Here is an 18,380-nt window from a genome sequence, read left to right as displayed (position 1 = left end):
CTCAAACGACCGATAAAAACGGTAACGGAGCATAGGAAGCATAGAAAGCATAGAGAAGGAAGCATATAAAACAAAATAGAAATTGAAACATCCTTCCTGGGCAGTGTTTGTCAGGTTGGTGGTTGGGCTACTGCTGCAATTTATATGGGAAAACCAAATAATAGTGTCGGTGGCACTTTAGGGGGTTTTTCCAGCACAAGAAGTGCAACAATTTTCCACGGGGTGTGGTGAGTATATGCCAGAAGAACCTGCCACAAGGGTTGCCAGCCAGACTCGAGAGTAACCGCCTAGGGGATGGTCCAGATGCAGGCTCTAAAACTCCAGCACTGAGAAAATAATGAGCTCTAACTTTAACGCTTAATTTATTAAAAATCGAATATTAAAAAAACAAGACCTATGATTTTTAAATTAATATGCTTAAAAAATATTTAAGTATATCTAGTTTATGTTTAAATATTTTGTTTTTGTGTAAAAATTCAATAAATGCTTTTAAGCAGACTTTACATCCCCGCGTGGAAAGGGTGCTGCGACGAGCATTTCCGGGTAAGTAGCAAAAGGCACCGGGTACCGTAATAAAATCTGTCTAACATTTTTTTGGTGGTTTGGGTTGAGATCCGGAGTTGCCATTACATGGAGGAATCGTGTGGGGAGCGCTCTTGAAACCGTTGCTGGAGTTTGTGTAAAAGTGGGTTGATTTCCGGGTGGAATTTAAGATGAAAAATGTTAAAAAATGTAAATTGAAAAAAGAATTTGTTGTTGTTGGAGATTCTGACACAAAATTTATGAGGAAACAAACGACCAGTAAAAGAGTCATAAAGAAAATTTAAAGAAAAAAGCTCAGAAAAAAAAAAATAGAACTATAAAAGTACAAAGCAAGTTAAGAAAAAGCGATTAAATTTCATGAATAATGGCATCCACCTAGCTGGGCAAGCTGTAAGCCGAGATGAGTTACGAGAGCTATAAGGGAGCTAGAGATAGAGAAAGTTAAAGTTTAAACTGGAGACTAACTAAATATGAAGTTTGGCAACCCTGGAAGTGTTCTATGATTCATATTAATGGCCACAGTACTGAAATAATTTGCATTTCACATTCATGCACCAAAAATAGCCTACAAAACAAAGAAAAATAATTTATATGCGCATCACCGAAATTAAAAAAAACACTTGTGTTTGCATTTAGACCGAAAAAAAATAAAAGTATTCAAATTAAACATAAAGCAGACGTTGACAGTTTCAGTTCATTGAACCGAACTTGATTAAAAATCAAGTTGAAGGTCGTCTCTCCCGAACAAAGAAAGCATGGCCGAAATATAGGCATTTTATTTGAATATAAAACGCTGCCATAAAAATAAAATTATTATTAGTAATTCGGCAAAGGTCAGTGAACATAGCCATGCTTCCAATAATAATAATAAAAGATTAAAAAAAAAGAAACGAAAAGATCCAAAACAATGGCAAATGGAGGGGGGAGAGTCTGAGTCTCGAGTCTGGCATGATCATTTCGAATCATGATCGTTTTCTTGAAAAAAAACCTGTTTTAATTGAAGCAAACTTTTGGCTGAGTGAAGTTTGGCAACAGAGCACCAGAAAAAGAAAACAAACGCTGCTGGTAACGCTGCTGCATCTCAAGATTCAGATACGGGAATTTTGAAAAATTAAAAGTCTTAAGAGATGAGTCAGCAATGTAAGAAGCTTTTGAGGAATATATACTTTAGTTTAATGCGATATAATATAGAAATATATAGAATTTCACTTTAATCCTTCAAAATTTTATAAAAATTTCGATTTTGGCGGGAAGTTTTAGTCCAAACCCTTAAGGGTTACTAATATTCTGACCACAACTGTTTACCTTTAATAGCCCTTTCTGTATTAGATCGAATTCTTCGTCTGTGTGTTGAGTTGGGGGTGTATGTATGTGTGACAGGTGTTCGGTCGTGCGTGTCTGCCTCAGCATCTGTATCTGTGCGGTGCGTCGGTATCTCGTATCTCTAAGTTTGCTTTTTACTTTGGTGTCTGTGAGTGCATAGACGACGACGACGACGTAATAGCCAACATAACTGCAGTCAGTGCCAGTCACGTACGCCATGCCACACACAGCCTAACACAGTGAGGCCCCAAAAAATTCAACACAGACCCGCCGGGCCAAACGCAGGTGTTCATTTATTGAAAGGCGGGGGCGGGGACAGCAGGGTAGAGAGGAAATAAAATTGTAAGATAGAGAAGTGAAATAGAGAGCTTTGCTGGCGAGTAGTAGCTTCTCAGTTTCAATGCAACCCGAGGCAGCGCTAACAAGTGTCACATTAAATAAGGAAATGACAACGAGTTCTACTTGTCAGCCGGCCAGCTATATTACTTTTGTTTGGATTCCGCTGCTGCTTGTTATGCAATGTAATTCGCCTTGGCGATACTGCCCCTCTAACAACCCATAATAATCATTATATTGTGGTGACTAAGGTTTCGCAGCAGAACTTAAAGGTCATTGCTTTAAGCAGCGGTGTGCGTGTTCTCTCAGCTAAAGGCTAAAATAATTTGAGCTTTGAACTTGCAACTCTGAATATGATTATAGAGTCAGAGATCTTAAAGTCTGAGAAGAATCGGCATGAAGTAATCACCTAATCACCTCCTAAAAAACAAGTTTTTTTAAAATATCTTTATCTATCTTAAGTATCTCATGTTTGGCATCAAAATTCTTAAGATTGATGGATTGTATCTGAGCAGGGGCGGTTTGAATTTTCAAGGTAAGATCAAGGTAAGATCTTTTTGTGTTTATAGGTTAGGTTACCTCTTCTTTTTTTAAAGAAACTCTTGCTCTTCATATTTCTTTTGGTTTTAAAGACCTTTTAGTTTTTTGTATGATAAGGCTGGGCCTTTTAACTTGGCCTTAAAGGCTGGAACTACAGCCACATAAGGTAAAATGCTTTGCTGCTTCTATCTCTCTCTAGCTTTCAGGCTTTAGTGAGTTTGTTGGCTTTGTCTATTTTGTATGCAGAGTTCCATTCTGTTTTTTATTGTTGTTGTTGTTTTTGTAGAGGGAACGTGTTTTTCTGGCGACCAAAAAACCGACGCAGCCTATACATAGCCGTGTTCCAACAAAAGCCTCTAAAAAAAAAAAAGAAAACCTGCAATACATTTCATGCCCTTAGGCTACAAATACATCGCCAGAGAGTGGTATTCCCTCTCTTACTCTTGCTCTGTTTCTCCGACTGGCTCTCTACCAACATTGTTGTTGCTGCCGTGGTTGTGGTTGTTGTTGTCGCGCGATTTCAGCGTCGCCGCTTGGCCAACGACCTTTATCACACACACACATACACACACGTACACGCGACTCACGGCTGCTCCTCTTCTTCAGCTGCTCACTCACTTATTTTGCTCCCCAATCCCCATTACAGTGGTATCTCTTTAGGTTTAATTGTTTAATATTTGGTTTCTGTTAAGAAAAAAAAATATAATTATTTCTTTAAAAAAAAAATAATCTTTAAACTAAATACTAAATTATATCGGAAATGTTTTTTTAAGGACTTTGGGGAAGAAAGCTATCACTTTCATCTATATATTTTTATCCTTTTTATTATTATATCATCAATATATTATAACCCCTTAAGTTAATATTATAATACCCTTTAAAGTTAATATCTAACATCCTCCATAGCATTTAATATTTTCAACTAAACTCCTTTTTCCAGCCCTGTTCCATAGTCGCTCCATCTCCTTCTTCGTGCGTGTCTGTGCGTGACTCCCAGTCCCGCCGTTCAAGCTCCTTTTTTCCTAAAGGACCCCCCATGCCGCCCCACTCCCCCAATTGGAGCGTCGTCTACAATTTAATAATTTCGAGTTCGAGTCTTGCTTGAGCTTAAAATTTACACACGCACACACACTTAAGTACTTAGCAACAACCTGTCTGGCACACTCGTGTTATGTTTTTTTTTTTTGCGTACCTTGTTTGCTTCTATTTTTTTTCTCTCCTTTGCCTTGGCATGTTTTGCAATTAAAGTGCAAGCGGTGGTGGTGGTGGCAAATGTTCAGTTTCCTATAGTGCCATCTCACTTACTCTCCTGCTATTAAAGGCACCTGTCAGGTGGTTCGAGTGTCTGTGTGTTGTAATCGCCACTTACAATTTACCGTTATATGCCGGTGTAACAACAAACAATCACAATTACAGACAACTGTTGTTGTTGTTGAGTGTTTTGTTTCACCGTTTTGGCGCTCATTTCGCAGAATGTTTCGTGAATATAAGTTCGTGAGCGATTACTATCGCATCTGGCACGCATACAAAATAAAAAAAAAAAAATAAAAAAAAAACAAAAAAGAAAAGCTCCGAAGGACACAAAAACATAAAAATGCAACTTTTATTGCAATTTTATATGCAAATAGTTGTTGTATTTAAATTTTGTATTTCAGCCACACGTTCGCTCCTTTGTTTTTATTTTTTTTTTTTCACCTGAACTTGGTACCGCTTTTATGAATCACGCGTCGCGCTGAAAGCAGGTCACCAGCCCCCGCACCCCTCAAACGGCAAAGCGAAGAGAATTTGTCATAAACATGCAAAGTTTATTTGACACAGATTTTATTTATAAGCCAAATGCCAAGTGTGTGCAAATATTCAGCGATGTCGTTCGCTGCTACCTTTTGTGGAATTTCCTAGGAATATTTTGTATCGATTTGGTTTATCAATTGAATAATTAAATAATCTTAATTATAACTCGAGTAAGTGAGGGAGAGTCTTGGTAATAATTCTACAGAATTTGTTGCCTTTTTCATGCATTTCTTTTCTTTTTTTCAGCTTCTTATCGTCTCTCATTGTATAATCGCTGATAAGGTTAAAAAAATGAGTGCACGAGGCTATCAGTGCCGGAAATGATTATATTGAGAAAAATAATGCATTTTTGGTTTACTGAAAATTTTATGGGAAAAACAAGTCATGTAATCGAGGGAAAAATCCAAGTATTATATTAAGCCTAGATGTGAATATTAAATGCACCCTTACTCTCAAGCTTTGTCGCTAATAATGGTATAATTTAAAGGGGAATACAATAAAATATTTCTTGATCTATTCTTCACAAATTTCTATAAAATTATGAGAGTTAAATACTTTGAAGAAGGCTGTAACTTTTTCAATAATGACCCTATTTATAAGCGGAATACCTTCATCGATTTGTAGATAAATTCTCTCTAAAGCTGCATTATCACCTAGTAAGATATTTTTTTCGGTTTTTTGTAAATTTTTCTGGATACCCTCCTTTAGGAATTCTTCCCCTTTAGAATCCATATCTTTATTATTGTTCATCGGATTCTTAAGCGGAATATCTTAAACAATTTGTAGGTCGATTCTCTATTAGTTTTTATCAAAATCTTGGAACAAAATATTTTTGAAATTTTTTGTCGAATTTCCTGGGGGTCTCCCTCCAAAAATGGCGAAAAATGCATGGAAGGGCCACTGGGTAGGCCATATCTCCACCAATAATAGTCTGAATCTAAAAAAGAATATCTTAAACGATTTGTAGATCGATTCTCTATCATATTCCTTAAAAATAAAGAAACAAAATATTTTTTTAATTTTATGTCAAAATTTTCTAGAGTACTAGAAAATTTCTAGAGAGACTAATGTATGGAGGGGCCAATATGGCCCCCAAGGATAGCCATATATTTTCCAATAATTATTCGATTATTGAGAGGAACACATCAAATAATTCGTATTTCAGTTCTCTTTAAATCTATTTCCTTAAAAATCTGGAAAATAAATATATTATACACTTTGTTTCAATTTTCCCGGGGTTCATTCTATATCCCCCTGGAAATACCTATTACGAATATCTAAAATATCGAAGCTTTCTAAGCAAAAAACCCACCAACACCTGAACACCACACAGACACAGATATTTTGCTCGATTATTATAAAATCAATACGTCAGTTATTATTTTCCAACAACTATCATTATAAAAGCCAAGGGACTAAAAAAGAGGGCAATTTCCTATGCAAATTGTGGGTAAAACGAGGTAACTAATTATACGGCAATTAGGGGGGAATAACAGGCAATATTTTATTCATATGATATGGATTTCTTGGAAAAGTTTTCAAGAAGAGAAGCTGTCCATAGTTTCTTTAAAAAGTTTGCACTTTAATGTATCGAGTTGGGCCTTAGACCTGACCTACACCCACCTCTCTTTCTTAAGGTGTTTGTATATAGTATCTTTTTTCAACGATCGTGGAGGGGCTGGCTGAGCGGATATTACGCAACACACGCAAACTGAATGGATACCCGGGCACAGTCACAGCTAATAAATAATGCAAATGCACTGTAGTGGTTGGAAGAGGGTCGGGCTGGAAACGAGTTTCCAGGGGCAGAGACGCGAGAGGCAATTGAACTTTTGCTGCAGCAACTTTCTTAAGTCAAACAGCTGTTGCTGCACACCGTCTGAGGAGAGAGAGAGAGAGTGAGAGGTAGAGTAAGGGAGAGTGCAATAACTTGCCCGCCACATTTATTATCGCTTTATTTTTATCGCATAAATAAAAGTGCAAAAAAAAGGGCTTGTCAACAGTTAGTTGGAAGTCCCTCCCGGAGAGACATCGAGTGGAATAGCATGAGATGGAAGAATGAGTGTAAGAGGGGAGAATGGCACAAGAAGTTTAAGGACATGTTTCGTCATGTTTACATTTCATTTCAAGTGCCTGGGCCACTTTAAGATTTCCACCTTGGACAGAAAAAAAAGAGTAAACTGAGGTCAGGGGCGGGGTTTTTTTTACGAAGGGTTAACTTGCGTCTTCCTGCGACTTTTATATTTATGACGCTCAAGCACGCGACTCGCATTTTATTACACGACTCTTCCACTCCGGTTCTGGAAGGTGAACGCGAATAATAATAAAAATAAAAAAAAACTAAACCACACCCAAACATGTAGAATAGAAGTTGGTCTGTCTGACGACCCTAGACCGGCCTGTCTTGTTTTACCGTTGAATGGTGTTAATAGCCTTTGGACGAGAATGGGCGTGTTTGGTAGACAGCTCCCATCTCTGAAAGGGGCAACACACTCCAATAAAGCGAATAAAAGGTGCCAGGAGCGATCTGATAAACAAACAAGTTCGGCAGACCTTTAACCAGAGGCAGGTTAAAATTTATGGGTCTGGGTTAGGATTTGTGACGAATTTTTATTATTTGTTTTTGGCCATAAAAGCATACAAGTCAAATGTGAGATCTGAAGACAGAGGAGTTAGAGATAGAGCGGTAGTTAGATATTTATGGTTCATAAGATTTATTTTGTAGATTCTAATTATAAGGATCTTAAGAATTTTAAGGAAATTTTATAATATAAAGTTTATATTTCACATTTAAAATAGTAAATATATGCATCCGGTTTAATTCCTTTTAAGATTTTTAAAAATTAATGAGAGAAACCCTATACAATTGCTCCATTACTCTTGCCAATAAATTATTAAGGGAAACCGCAGACGGAAAAAGGAAACAAGGAAACCTGAAGCCCACAACGAGCATACATTTCCATACTTTTGTCCTTTTTTTTCAAATAAAGATTTATAGAGAGTCTAAAAAGGTCGAAAACAAGGGGAAACTGAGCCCAGCTTTTTTCAGAAGGAGTTGGGCTACTGAAACCCAAAGCTATAATATTGTATAATATTATATAAAAGAAATAAAAAGAGAATCTTTGGCCTATGATGTATGTAATTTTGTATATAATTATTTTCCGATAGTATTTCTTCAAAAAAATACAACTTCTTTAGAACTTCCAGAGAAAACTATGTGAAAAAGGTTTTGAAAATGAAAGTAAACACGTCTATAATGGTCTATTTTAAGAAACTACTCTTATCCTTAAGAGAACCTTTAAGCCACTTTTGGTGAAATTTACAAAATAAAGCTCATTAGTAAAGTGTATCAAAAAACCGCTATATTTATACTCAAAAGCTAGCTGTAAATACCAACTAACAATTAAAATAGTTATATTTTTAAGAGTCATTAGAACCGGACCTCCGACAACATAAAACAGAACAAAAAGAGACAGCTACATAGTCAGAAGAAGAGCAAAGGGCGTTGGTCACTTAAACGGAAAAAAATTAAAACTTAAATGCACCAAAAACGATAACGGTCGATAACGGTCGATAACGGTACAACAGAGCTTAAATGCTGCAAACATTTTCCGGCAAAAGATTAAAGCCAACCAGCACCAGCACATGACGATGCATGTAAATGTTTGTGTATCTCTCTCTGTGTGTGTGTATTGGGTTGAATAAAGCAATTTGAGTGCGTGGCTGGGTGGGTGGGTTAGTGGGTGGATCGGGTGGCTCGTGTGGGGTTAAATGCCATAAATAACGAAACAGGCGGCAGTCAGCACATAAAATACAAGCCGTCGAGCACATAATGTACAAAAACAGAGAGAAACCGAGAGGTTTGAGAACTGAGAGAGAGAGATGGACAAAGAGAGAGGTAGAGAAAGAGCCGGCCGGAGAGTACAGACAGATGAAGCTAAGCTTTTGTGCGCCAGATTGCTGTGTACAGAGATACTAAGGCAGAGTATCTTAGAGATACTTTTTAAATATCTCAAAATAAATAGACTTCATTTTTTTTTTTTTTTTGTAAATATTATTAATTATTTAATAATTTTTTATTTATTTTTATCCCCAATTTAACTGCCTTTGTCAGCTGGCATCTCTGACAGCGACCAACGCCAACGTCGCTGCCAGCAGCCCAAAAAAGGCCAAAGAGCGTCGGGCGGAGAGAGCGAAAATCGATAAAATCAAGGGCAGACAATGCTGATGCCGCTACCGACGTTGCTGCTCGCGCCGGCAGAGGCAGCGCACGTGAGGCTTGCTAGGCTTCTTCTTCTTTCTTTTTGTTTGCCGCCTAGTGGGTGGCAAAGGAGGTGGCATCGCTGCTGGCGTCGCAGCCACAGCACAGCTACAGCAGCGCCAACCCCCAAGGCAGCATTATTGTGAAAGTTTCCGCCTGTCAGAGTGTGTGTATTAGTGTGTGTGTGTGTGAGCGGGCAGTAAAACGAAATGAGAAAGAATGAAAAATAATCATTTTGTGGAGCTGCCTCCCACACACCCCCCTTCCTCTCCCTCTACCACCCTTCTTCACCTCCTTTAGTCCCAAAAGAAACTTTTTGGGGCGGTGCCTGGCAAAATATTTCAAATTGCAGAGCAGTAGCTAAAAAAAAAAAACAAGTAGAGTCCTTAGGGGTTGTGGGCTCCTTCGTCACTGTTTGTACAGGCGTGGTATTATTAGTAGGTACTGCTATCCTGAATATATATTTTTAAATATAATATTAAAGGCTTGGAATTAGCTCTCGTCACTGGTACTTTCACCTAATTGAGAGTATTTTTGTTTAAAGATTGCATTATTTTTTAGAATCTATAATAAAATCACAAATATATTAAAAACTTCCAATAACCATCTAACATTTAATATTGAACCAATATTTCTTATCTCTTTAAAGCCCAACATCTTTCCCACGACTGTGACCCACTCTCTCCGCCTGCTCCACACTCTCTTTCCGGCTCTGTCTTGGTCCTCTTCCTCTGCCTCTGCTCTTTGGGCGCTGTCAGCGGCAGACAAGAAAGAATGAGCCAAAGTAGGAATGAAGAAGAAACGAAGATGGCAGCAAAGGAACACACCAGCTAGAAGCTTCTGTTTAGCTTAGGTTTTATTTTCGGTTCCGGCGGGATGGGGGGTTCTAAGAGGGTGTGGTTGCCCTGACAGGATATTGTTTTTCTTCTTTTTTTTTTTATTAAAAGGCGCGCCATCAAATTTAATGTGTGGACTAATAGAAAATGGCGTCTGCATTTAAATTTCCCCCCCAAATTTTGGCAAGGACGTCAGTCAGGACTCAGGAGGGAGAATTCTTTTTCTTTTATCAAGTTTTTCTTTCATTTTTTTCTTTTTGTTTTTGGACTGGCATTAAATTAATGTGAAAATGTCAAATTCATGGATACAGGAGGGGGTGTGCCAGGATTGGCTTTCAGGATAGGTTTTCTTTTGTTTCTTTATTTTTTTTTTTTGTTTTTTTTTTGGTAATGTGATACACACAATGGAACACGGGCGTGGCTTTCTTATTATACCTTAAATTGTTGGCTTTAAGTGGCTGAGTTTTGGCTTTAAAAGAGAGATATTTCAGCACTTTAAGTTTTAGCTTAGTTTTTGGTTTGTTTTTTAATATTTTGTTTTATTTGACCTTTATTTTCCCAATTGCCCTTAAGAAACCCCATCCAATCCCCAATCTGACCCTATATTTCATTGTTTTCCTCATTTCTTGGCCTTATCGTCACAAATTATTTGGGTTTTTGGTGAAAAGTTTTATCAGAACTGTCAAGAGATTCGAGAAAATACAAGACTTAATAGGCAAAAGTTTTATCAAGTGAAACTAATCAAGATTTAACAAAGTTTAGCTCACTAGGGCATCTTGTTCGTCACCTACTTGGTCGGTATATTAGAAGAAAGTCAAGTCAAAGCAATCTATCTTCATATTTCATGAATTAAATTATCGGCATCAAGAAGAGTAATACAAGATAAAGGAAATATTTGAAATTTTAAACCCAAATAATAAAAACACTGAAAGAAATTTTAAGAAAATTGATTAAAAATTAAAAAGCTTTTAAGATTTTGGTCTAAAAATACTCCAATATATTATATATTTTTTTAATTTATTATAATATATTTTTTGGTAATCCCTCTTCTTCCCAATTTCTTCCTGTGTATGAAGTTTGGCAACCTCGCAGCCCCAAGAATGCCAAAGTAAAAATGGGCGCAAAAACTAGTTACACACAAACACACAGACAAACTGATACTGCGCCCATGTGTGTGTGTGTGTGTGTCGCAGACAAGATGCCAGACCACCCAACGCCACCCACTGACCTGGCACGTATAACCCCCGACCGCCCCACCTCCTTGGCAGCCAACCAAATCCCTCCCCAAAGTTGAGCTTGGGGCGTTGTTGCCGCATTATTTTTATCAAAAATGTTATCAAAATGTGCGTTGCCAGCTGTGGCTCCCGGGGGTGGGTGGGTGGTTGGTACTGCCTCTGCCTGCGAATGAGGTCGACTTGTGGGTGGGTGGGGCTGCTTGCTGCTAGCTGCTGGCTTAGATGGCAGAAGAAAAAGTTGAAAATGAAAATAATGACAGCGTTGACTGAGAGAGCCGAGAAAGAGAAAGAAAGAAAGGGCAACAGAGCGAGAGAAGGACAACTAGAATGGGCTATAAAAGCAGGTGATCTATAAATACTCTTAACTAAGATTAAAAATAGTTAAATTTTAAATATATCTACTGAATAAATTAGCCTTAAATGTATTTCAAAGATAAAGATCTGAACCTAATTCTTAGAATCCTTCCAGAGCTAATCTCAGAGGTATCTGATGGATAGAGTATCTCAATTGGGGGTTGTGATAAGTGTGTAGGCGTCATAAAGGGGGGGATGGGATGGGATGGTTGGATGGGGCTTTGGATCTGCTGGCTGCTTTTGTTCGTTGTTGCTTTTTGTTTTGTTTTGTCTACGAGGAGCAGAGTCCCCCCCACTCCCCCCTCAGTCCCTACAGAGCAGCGGCTAGTGTGCGTGTTGACTGTGGAATTTTGCGCATGTACAGCAAAATATACATAATACATAAGTCGTATATATACACACACACACTCACACACACACACAACGCAAATGGCTATCGATTTTCTCTGTTGCCATGTAAGAAGAGGAAGAACCGCCAAGGGGGAGGTGAAGAAGAGGCAGTAGCGCTTCCCATACGATATATGTTAGTATGTGTGTGCCTTGTTTATGTTTATGGCATTTTAGCATAACGGCAGCATAACGGTAAAATAAGTCCATCTATCTATCTCAGCCCAGAGGATGCCAAAGTATCTCAAAGGTACAAAAGACACACATACACTCAGCTAGTAACTACATAGATATAGCTATTTTGTATATGTAATTTACAGTTTCACGCCCGGATGACTACCAGAGCCAAGTTGAAGATAGCATCCGTGTATCTGACAGATACTATTACCTCTCTCGACATATTATAGAGATCTGAGAGCTTGAATGAAGGAAATAAAGTAATGCTTTTGGGGGGAAAGTCACGTCCTTCATAAGAAATTAAATAACTTTTATAAAACTGGAATACTTTAACAAAAAATATACTTTTCTAAGATATTAGAGCTTAAAATTCTTTAAAAGGAATTGAACTTTTGAAGCATAAATGAAAGTAACATGATATTTTTGTCCAAGTATTCCATATTCGCTCTATAAGACCACTATAAGGTCTCAGGAACTTTAAGAAGATAAGAATACCTAAACAAACAATACTTTTCTTTAATTTTTGAGGCCTAAATTCAATAAATAATAAACTTTTGAAGAATGAATGAAAGAAAACCCTCTCAACTTCACCAGAAATCTCTATAAAAACCAGGATCTTTGTAAGACTGGAATACTTTAGCATAAACCATACTTTTTATAACATTTAAGCTTAAAATTTGTAATATTTTTGAATTTTTCAAGTAGGAATGAAGAAAAATATTATCTATTATTATATTTAAAATATGTATTTTTGCCTAAGGAATCAATATTAATAACAAGAAACCTTTATCCTTTACCTTTTTCTATTAATCTTTACCTAGATCCCAATAACCATATAAAACCACCGGTATAAAGACTGTTTTCTTCAAGTTTTCGACCTTTTGACTTGAACTCTTCACAAAATATTTAATTTTCCATAGCTATCGTTACAAACAATACCATTTAGAGTTCTTTATATATAGTCCTTTTAAGCTTTATTTTGAAGAAATAAATAAAATAAACAATACAATCAATACTACAATGCCTCTAACTAATTCTACTTATACTACTTTTATCTTTTAGTCCAAACTACGTGAGAAAGTATCTATTTTTTAAGGAATATACAAAAATTGCTTCCTATTCCTTTAATCTTTAAGTGTTAGAACCCAAAATAGAACCCCTGATCCTAATAATACCAATCCAACTTGTCCGTTTGCCCTCCTCCTTCATCCATCAAGCTGGCAGAGCCAAAGAATTGGCAAAGAAAATAGGAAACAGCCTGTTTTGACGAGGAGTCGAGTCACATGCCAAAATCCTTGATAAATCAGTCAATCACGCCATTTGATCAAGATTACAGCCCCAAATGGCAGCCCCCCTAGAGCCCCAATACGTGTCGGGAGTGAAAGAGAAATAAATATACATACATCTATGCATATATTTTGTATATATTTTGCAGTAGATTGGCCCTGCAGTACGTGCGTGTTTCCATCAAGAATTGGGTTTGGAAGCTATATTAACTCTGAGGCCAAGTTAGGAGAGTTAGGGGTCTGTCTCTATATAACCCTTGAGGTATATGTGTTTCTATTTAATTTTGTTATTTTTTCAGCCTATTTTTGTTTTGGTTTTGTTTTGTTTTTTGAGAAAAGCGACGCCAGTTTGTCTTGGCCTGGCACTCGAACACATGTTTTACTTCTTTGGCTTTGGCAGCTGCCACCACTGCCACTACAGAGGGAAATCTAGAGCAAAACAACAAAAACACAAATCGAGAAAAGAGCTTGCATCCTGCCACCAAAAGTAAAAGGTGTGGCAGTCCAAGGGAGTCAGCAAAAAAAATAAGAATTAAGCAAACATTTATCGATTTATGGCGCAAAACTTAAAGCTTGAACTGGAACAGCACCCAAAAAGGGATGGTACTTTGTAGACATACCCCCTACATACATGAAAATATATATATATTAATATATGTATGTATATGTAGGGGAGTTGGAGTCTCTGCCTGGGCTGATTCGATTTTAAGTGAAGCCCATTAAACGACGAATCAGCACGAAAAATTCACAAAAGAGACGAAAATTGGTAAAGGGAATGGCAGAAAGAACAGAATACGAATTTATAGAGGGGGGGAAGAGGGGGCGATAACCTCAATTTGTAACATTGATTGGAGCTGATGCAATGAATGAAATATATATATATATAAAGTATTTAAGGTCATGGGGGGACAATAACGAGATACATCCATACATTGTATTTCAGTTCAGTTGTCACTGAAATCCCAGGGATTTAAGGGCTTTAGGGATCTCTTTGGAAATCTAAACAAATCCCCCATTAAGAACAGAAACCCCAAAGAGCCCTACACTTCCCTACACTTTCAAAGAAGAGTGAAAATAAAGGGCCTAATGGACATAAAAATATTAAACAGAGCTTTAAATAAATGTCTAATAGAAAAAAATCCATTTAGGAGAAAAGATTTAATGAAAAATATTCTCAAATATATTCTAAAAAATACCTTAAAAATCATCTAATAAGAGACGTTTCTTCAATTTCAAATACTTTCTATAAAATATAACAAATTTCACTATTATATTTAATGAAAAATATTCAAAAAATTATCTTAAAAATCATCTAGTAATAGAACTACCTAATTCTATTAAATTTTTTTTTAATTTCAAGTATTATTCTTAAAGTATATATTAATTTTCACTATAATATTTACTGAAAAACTCTAAAATTACCTAGAAAATCATCTACTAATAAAAGTTTCTTTAATTTCAAGTAATATTTTTAATATATACCAATTTTTACTTTAATTAGTTGTGAAAATTATTCAAAAATTATCTCAAAAATCATCTATTAAAAGAACTATGAAACCCCCTAGTATCTCTGTATCTAATGCCTCATACACAAAGTTGCCACAAAGTTGCAAATCCAACCGTAACTAAACAAAAAAAAATATATATATTGAAAGCTACACAACAACAAAAAGATACAAAGATACAAAAATACAGATACAACAACAACAGGCCAAAGGAAAACCAATAAAGGCAACAAACAGTGCCGGGCCAACAACTCCTCGACGTAAACTTCATTTACTGTCTGGCTTTGGCTCCCCATTCCCGCCCGCCCCACCACTCCCCCTTTACACCCCTTTTTTGTTGTCTTCCATTCCCCATTCCAGTATTATTGAAAGGCCTGCACGCAGTTTGGTTTTTTTTCTTTTATTTCTAGCTTCCAACACAAAATTACTTTTTGTGGCTTGACTGGTGAGGTCTCGCTGCCGCTCTCTATCTCGCCCGCAGTTCACTCTCCCGCTGCCCTGCTTGCTCTCACTATCTATAGACAGTGGTGGTCAAAATATTAGCTACCAAGAAGGGGGGCTAATTAAAGATTAAATCTAAAAGATAAAAGTTTTTTATTTTATTTTAAAGAACCTCTTTGTTATTTCGTTGCTTATCTTTCCTTCTTACTCTCTTTTACTATTTATTGTTGTTTTCTCTTATTTTTGAGTTCATTCAACTGTCAAAAAAAAAGAGCCATAAACACATGGCGGAAGAAACCGAGATATAGATAAATATAATAAGAAAGAGAGGCAAGATCAAAGCTTCTTACGTATTCTTCCCCCAAAAAGTACAAATCTTTAATATTTACCTTTTACTCCATTTCCTCTCTTATGTTCTACTTCTACTTTGTGTCTATTTTCGTAGCCAGTGCAGCTGCGTTTTGAACTTTTTCGGTTCTAAATTTAAGTTTAATTCTAAACATTTACCGTAAGGTTCTTCTGCATCTTTCTCTCTAAAAGTTGTTCCTTGTTCTTTTTCGGAATTTTGTATTTATCTATTTTCGTTTCCGTGTGGCTGTGTGCGTAGCTTATGGCATTGTTTCGCTGCCTTAAAGTGCAGACCTCCAAAATGCAACTATTTCTGGCCCGCATACTAGATACACAGCTAGATACGTATCTATAAGATGCATCAGCAGCAACGGATGCATCTTCAGAATCAAAAATCTGAAGAGTGAGAGTAATTCTTCAATAATCTATAGTTGCTAGAACAGTTAACTATTTTGTTGCTAATCCCATTGGATTTCATAGTCATCGTTGCGAAAACTGCGCCAAAATGGGAAGCTCTAAAGCTGGAGAAGACTCAAACCAGGAAGGAGATGCGGAAAACAAGAGAGCAGAGTTGGAGAGTTGGAGGAGAATGAAGGAAAAACACAACACACAAAAAAACGTTACTAATACAATAAACATCTACTGACTGACTCTGCCAACGGTATATATATTTTTTTTCTTTCTTTCCTTTTTACATATAAACTTACAACATATATGTATGTATGTATGCATTGAAAGCTGCCAGAAGGGGAGCTAGAAAAAGAAGAAGAAACAGTAGGCGGAATGGAGTGGAGTGCAATGGCAACAACAACAAAAGTAGCAAATGAAGGAGATAAAGTGGGAAGAGCAAGAGACCTCTGCTGCTGTTTTTATTTTTTTTTTGCTTGTGTGTGTGTATCCAATGCAGCAGCCGCAAAAACAATAACAACAAGCGGCAAAGTAACTTATTTTTGTTAGTTGGCCACGTTTTTTTTCTTGTCTTTTTTTTTTTGTGGATTTCTCTTTCGGCTATTTTTTTTTTGCAAGTGAGTGCCTTGGAATTTTGCAACATAAGCCAAAAGCAAAGCCAAAAAGGGAAAGAGAAATTAATTCTGGAGACGTTTACCCCCCCAATAGCTATGTATCTCTTTCTGGCACAGAGACAGCATATGCAAAAACAAAAACAATTGCAACAACTCTTAATTGACAGACTTGTGTGGTCAGGTCGGGTTAGATGGCCAAATGGTACGCATGGATCTTGCCAGCAGGAGCCTCTCTAACTAGTCTGGCATTTTTGGCTTTAATTGGATTTTGTAGACAAACCTGCATAACATTTCAGGCTTCTTTTCACATTTTCTTCAATTTGTAAGTGAACACTCTCTGAACCTCTCCTTCTTTTCACACTTTTTGTTATTTAAGATTGCAGGCCCTACTTAGTACTTCTCTAAGCGATAAGAAAAGTTTTGATTTTTCTTGTTTCTTCAAATCTTTTACTCACATTTCGCGCACTCAGCGCTCCTCTGGTCTGCTTCTTCTTGTTCTTCTTCCTCGTGCTTTTGTCAAATGATAAGCCGTTAGCCGACGCCTCTAGCCCTCTGTCTCGCGCTAGCTCTCTCTCTCTGTCTGCTTGTTCTTGTTCTCTGAAGTTTTTTTTTTTTGGGATCTTGTTCGTTGATGTTTGTTGTTTTTGCTGTTGTTTGATGTTGATGACGTTCCGGTTTAAAAAGAAACGGAAGACCGTGAGATACTTGTGTGATTTGAAACCGCAGTTCACTATTAGACACTACTAATTAGGCTCTTGAAATTATATACTATATACTTTTTTCTTATACTATTGGCTTGTTTTCGTTGTTAGGCTCTGCAAGAAATACACACACGAGATTATTAAACTTTTCACTTTATTTTGCTTCTTCTTTCAGCTGCTCATTCTTCTTATTATGACTCTGTATGGGTAAACACACACGTACACACGCACAAACATACACAGATGCATAAAACTCGCGGCGGCTACTGCTTCTTCTTATTCTTTAAGAGCAGCCTCTTTTTTTTTTCATCGCTTCGTGTATTTTATAAAATTTTCTTTGTTGCAACTTGAGCATTTGTTTTAGCTCTCACCACACACAATCACACACACACACTATAGCAAACACTCTGGCATTCATAGCCATTAATTTATATATTTTCTGCTATATCTGCTGCTGCCTCTGGTGCCCACTCTTTATACGCGCACTCTTTGATTTTCTCTGGCCCCCACACGCCACTCACGTAATTCGACAATTCGACGGTACCTTTGCCGATTTCCACAATAACTTACTCGATTTTGCCGTCGAGAAGCGGCTATTGTATAATTGGCGATTTCTTTCCCCTCTGCTGCGCCGGAGCAAAGATTTCCCTCTTAATAGCCAATCTTGCTATTACTAACTTTCGAGCCGACTGTTAAAATATTACCTTTCCGAAAACGCAGCGAAATACCTGTCTGGTATAAATAAGGGATTTTTAAATACCAGAAAGGCAAATAAATGGTACTTAAATACTATTATTATTTTAGTACTTTTTATACTAGCTTAACAGGCGCGCAATTCAAATATCGATAGAAATATTAGCGATAATAGCAATAAAATTTCTTTGTCGATATTTTTGCGCTCTTTTTTATTATTATGCATGAGTAACAAGTTATTACAGATATTATTATTATTATTAAATATTATTATTACTAATAACAGATAATTTAAATTCTTTTGGTGGAGGAAAAGTTTTTATATTTCAAAATATATTTCATTTAAAGTGGGGTATTGTAACAATCAACTTCTGTTTATCTTATCAAGAGTGTTATTCAACACTGTTTTAGAGGATATTGCCGTAAACTTTATTTTGTTTACTACTGTAGAGTACTTGAACAAAATCACGTTTTAAGATTTTTGTTGAATAACGCTTAAAATATTAAGATTTTTTTTAAAAACCACCAAAAAAGCCCTCTCTAACCACATTCAAATCGTCCCGTGTTCCATTTCCATGTTCCAGTGGGAACAGAAGTGGCA

General features: G+C 36.7%; 1 protein-coding gene across 4 annotated transcripts in view; it reads right to left on the bottom strand.

Moving 5' to 3' along the window:
- The window catches only part of gpp (DOT1 like histone lysine methyltransferase grappa), a 36,400-nt gene extending 18,622 nt beyond the window's left edge, over positions 1–17,778 (bottom strand). For 2 of the 4 annotated variants that reach the window (XR_011443420.1, XM_043212206.2), the window contains exons 1-2: positions 17,657–17,778; positions 16,841–17,200 (exon numbers count right to left, since the gene is read on the bottom strand). The gene's annotated coding sequence lies outside the window, so the exon portion shown is untranslated. Of the gene's footprint in view, positions 1–16,840; positions 17,201–17,630 lie in introns of all 4 variants that reach the window. The other 2 variants (XM_070282132.1, XM_070282134.1) reach the window with 2 other exon arrangements.
- Positions 17,779–18,380: the final 602 nt, after the last annotated feature.

Source organism: Drosophila bipectinata, chromosome 3R, assembly GCF_030179905.1.
Source record: "Drosophila bipectinata strain 14024-0381.07 chromosome 3R, DbipHiC1v2, whole genome shotgun sequence".
Lineage (NCBI taxonomy): Eukaryota > Metazoa > Arthropoda > Insecta > Diptera > Drosophilidae > Drosophila > Drosophila bipectinata.
The sequence above is the reverse complement of the archived record's forward strand: the minus strand, read 5'-3'. Positions and strand labels throughout refer to the sequence as shown.